The sequence below is a fragment of the Amblyomma mixtum genome, chromosome 9 (assembly GCF_055824585.1).
Source record: "Amblyomma mixtum isolate Tamu chromosome 9, ASM5582458v1, whole genome shotgun sequence".
Classification (NCBI taxonomy): domain Eukaryota; kingdom Metazoa; phylum Arthropoda; class Arachnida; order Ixodida; family Ixodidae; genus Amblyomma; species Amblyomma mixtum.
Genome location: NC_143020.1, coordinates 27,810,909 through 27,815,635, shown reverse-complemented (window position 1 = coordinate 27,815,635; position 4,727 = coordinate 27,810,909).

Genomic DNA, 4,727 nt, shown 5'->3' with positions numbered 1-4,727 from the left:
GAAACCTCTTCAATGGCATTACATCGGCGACTGGTGGAAATCGCCCCTCCAACGACCAGTACTTCAAGGGATGGAAATTTTTAAACTCCCATGAGCACAAGAACGCCAAGGAAGCGCCGAATCTCTTTTGGCGATGCGTTGAGAATCTTTCCTTGCTGTTGAGCGGAATACAGGTTTATTTGGTAGGTTTGTGTGATCAACCAGCTCATCCGTGAATAATGACTTGAAGTATGTGCACGGGGTGCGCACATTTTCCGGCGATGTATGAACTTTTTTAGCAATGTGTATGTTTGCGATGTCTTCTTTCTTCCAAGCTCTTGGCTGATCCCTGCTTCCCTGTGCTTTGCAAACCTCTGCGTCGTCCGGTTCGTCGTATACAGGGACGAGGACACGGGTGCCTTTCTTGGCTTTCTTTGTAGGAAGGCCAGAGCAGCTAACGGATGAGCGTCACTGACGTGCGTTGCTACAACTTGGGTTACGCTCAAGGTCATCAGAAGGACGGCATTGCGCGTTCAGACTTTCCTGCTGTGGTTCACCTTGCCCATCTTCAGAAGCGTCGTCATCGCTGGAGTCCAGCTCCGAGTAGCTCGGTTGCAGTGGCACAAGTGCGACGCCTTTATTCCTCCCTCGAGCACCATAAAACAGTGTTGCTTCCATGGCTACAAGAAGGTAGATACGTTACTTCTCAGCAAAAGAAAAGAAAGTTATGAAGTGGGGACAAGATAACTATCCGCGGCGCCCATTTTAACTGATTAGTTTTGTAGCTCTTTTCTGCCACTGTGTGTCAACACTCTTTCTGTATAAGTATTTAAATACCTTAGATGCCCACCTGTTATCGTCCAATTTCCGCAGGGTTATTCATGTAGCATTTTACTTTTAGCTTCCCGTGCTTCGAACGATGCCCAGCCCATATCCCCTTGTACTGCCTCGTTTGTGGTTTTCGCGTGGGCACCTAGTGCTAATCTTCCAACAGCTCCCTGATTTACGTCTTATCTCGACTGAACTTCTGCCCTTAAGCACAGAACTGCATTCCCGAAATTAGGCACCGGCACCATTATTCATTTCCAAATACCTCTCAGTACTTGATATCTGTTGTACCCCCATAATGCCCTATGTTTCATTATCGCGGCGTCTCTTCGTCCTTTTGCCCTAAGAGACTGTTGATGCTTTTCCGTGTATGTCTGCCCTTCGTTTAGCCACATCCCGAGGTTTTTGCAGTGTTTGCAGGTATTTTTTGCCGTTTTAATTTCAGCGCGAACACTCTGTTCAGCGCTGGTAAATTTCCACAGGTTCTATTGCTTTTGCTATGTAATGTGGTTCGGGTATATTTTTTTCCGCTTCTACGCACAGCATCGCTTTTGAAGCCACAAAAATATGGTTGGCAGAAACTGGGCTCAAGCAGTCTGGCGGACAAATCCTCTCTGAGCACGGCCGTCCATACTGAGCCGACCTTGGGGTGGCGGTGGCGCGCGTTGACTAAGGAACAGAGCAAGGTGTCCGCCGCTGGCGCTCCGTCTGAGGCTTCACACATACCTAGAGCTTTTCAACTTTGCTATTAAAGTAGCGCTTTCGTTCTAAAAAGCATCTGTTTGCAACACTGAGTCACGGCCCGCGGTGTCCTGTATTAGTCCGCTAGCCGATTACCCCATTAAGCGAAATCAACTCTAAATGTTTAATTTGAATAAACAATCGAGGTATCAAAAATCTAGAGCTGATAATTGTTGTAGTTATTAGCTTCTTGTTTGGTAACAAGAAAAATTAAAACAAGATAACATTTTTGTCGCGGAAGAATTTTGTGCGGCGGTCGTGAATGGGGCGGCTGCCTCACTGCAGACATAAGTTGCATCCGATTATACGGAGGCCCGCTCCGTGAGTTCCCTCCCTCAGGCGGAGCAAGTCGACAGGCCACTGTAAGGCTAATCCTGCATGAGCATTTATACCACCACCGCCGCAGTATAGGGCGGGTGGGCTGCACGACCCTGCTCGGCGGGGCAGTTCTCGAGCTAGGTTATGAGCCGCCTCATTACCAGCAAGGGAGGCGTGAGCAGGCGTGCAGATTAGGCGAATGCGCCGCGTGGGCTGATAATTTAGCAGTATCCATGTTGCTTGTGGGGAGATTCTTCCAAACGTGTAGTTACGTATCGCCAATTTTGAGTCGCTGAGAATGGTTTCTGCCGAGAATCCCGCAATGGCTTGAGCAATGGCTGTTTCTTCTCCAACATATGTGTGCTGAGTGCGTATAGTGCCCCCAGTTATGAGTGTACCACGTTCCGTGGTGACCACAGCTACCATGTTATCCGCCAAAGAATCTGCTACATATACATATACCCGAGAGGTATCATTAAGAAAGCGTTTGCCTAATAATTTAGCTCTCTCTGCACGACGTTCAGCGTGGAAATCTTGGTGCATGTTGCGAGGTAGTGGAGGAATGATCAGAAGCTGGGGTATATGTTTGGGAAGGTCAGTTGTTGGTCCGCCTTGTCGTTCGTATGTTATGCCTAGTGTGCACAGAATGTGTCTGCCAGTTGGTGTGGCCGATAATCGTTCGTACTGCGAGACGGTTACCGCTTCAATAATCTCACTTAGGGTGTTACGAAGACCGACACCTAACACTTTTTCAGTCGCTGTGTGCATGGGTAGCCCAACTGCCTGTTTGACGCATTTTCTGACTATGGCCTCCACTTTCTCTTTTTCAGCTGACTTGAGATGTAGGTAAGGGCATACATACGTAAGCAATGCGGCTGATCACAAAGGCTTGTACTAAACGGAGAGTATTGCTTTCCCTCAAGCCCAAGTGGCGGTTACTAAAGCGGCGAATGAGTCGCATAATTTGCTGCGAGGTTCGGTGAAACTTCTGAATTACATCACCATTGAAGCCGTGTTCTTGTAGAATTAGGCCCAAGATTTTAATTTTGGGTGCTCGAGGAATGGGGACTCCGCGAATACTGAGTTCGATGGCCGGTGGGGGTTGCGCAAGGGATCTGATTTTGCGGAATATGAGAAATTCAGATTTGGCTGGAGAGCACCGCAGCCTCCTGGGGTCTACATAGTTCCCCACGATATCGATGGCACGCTGGAGTCTCTCCTCGATTTCGGCATCACTGCCCTCGGCGGTCCACAAGGGGATATCGTCAGCATAGAGGCTGTGGTGGAGTTGCGGGATCAGCGCAAATTGTTGTGGAAGTTTCAGCATTGCAACCTTGAAGAGAAAGGATGACAGGACCGATCCCTGCGGGGTGCCCTTGTTGCCGAGGGGGAAGTCATGCGAGTGGAGACTTCCTACTTGAAAAAATTCAGGCGGCACTTTGTCTAAAGTGCGTAGAGGCGAAAGCGTTCGCCGCACCACTTTGCCTGCTTCTGTGGCACTGGTGGCGTCACATGTAATTGAGTACTAATTACTAAGTGGTGACAAAGCACTAAATAATGGTTAATTACTGATTAGTGCCTGAATACTAATTAACTACTAATTAATGGCGCTTAAGCATCGCCTTTAGGAGTGGAACGCGACAGCGTGTTGTAGCGCTGCCAGGGAGTCCACGGAACGCCACCACCCGTTCGGCGCGATGCCTTGCCGTTTGAACGCAACGCTTTTTGAGGAAAGGAAATGGCGCAGTAATTCTCCCTCATCTCGGTGGACACCTGAACCGCACCGTAGAGGAAGAGAGGAAGTGGGAGTGAAAGAAGACAAAGATGGCCCGTAATGAAGAAAATGAAAATTGTATTTGAGGAAAGGAAATTACGCAGTAACTGTCTCACATAATTCGGTGAAAACCCGTCAAAATTCAGGGAGGGGGGGGTGCACGTTTATTACCTAAAGTGCGGTCACTGATGTGTGGTTAAGATGTTAAGCAAGAGCGGAACGCGACAGCGTCTTGCAACGCTGCCAGGGAGTCTATAGAACGCCATCGCCCATTCGGTTCTACGCCTCGCTCATCGGTAAATTGGTTTTTGAGGAAAGGAAATGTATCTGTCTCTAATATCTCGGTGGACACCTAAACCTCGCCGGAAGGGAAGGAAAGAGGATGGCAGTGAGCGAAGACACCGTATTCACTAGACGCGCCTTTGTTCATACCAAACAATCGAGCTGGCATGGCGGAGTGGATAGCATGCTCGTCTCGCACTCCGAAGACCGGGGTTCGAGTCCCGAGCTCGACCAATTTCCTACTCGGTTTTATTTATTTATATGGCCTGAGTAGGAAAGTTAATTCGGCTATTTGGGTAATTAAGCAATTAACTAAGCTCAGTCCCACTTACTTGGAGCATCACTATATGATCTCTTCAATTGGTTGCATGGTTACTAGCCAAAGTACAATTGGCCCCGTTTGAAATTGGCGCATTGTGACGTCACGACCGTTTCGAACAAATGAAAAGCGTGACATTTCTGTCGACAACTGCTGCTTACAACGATGAGACATTAAAGGCTTTCGCCTTAAAATGCGCCTTTCTACCTGAGAGAAAGTCGCGGATATAGTTGAAGGTGCGGGATCCCACCCCTAGCGCATGAAGGTTCTCCAAGATCGCATCATGTCTGACATTGTCAAAGGCCTTCTCCAGGTCGAGTCCAAGAATTATTCTGGTGTCCTGCGTTTTTGCCTCAATAATCTGACGTTTGAGCTGAAGCATTACATCCTGCGTAGAAAGTTTTGGTCGAAGTCCAATCATGGTAGGGGGGTACAGCTCATTCTCCTCCATACACCGGTTAAGGCGGGTATGAACTAAGTGCTCCA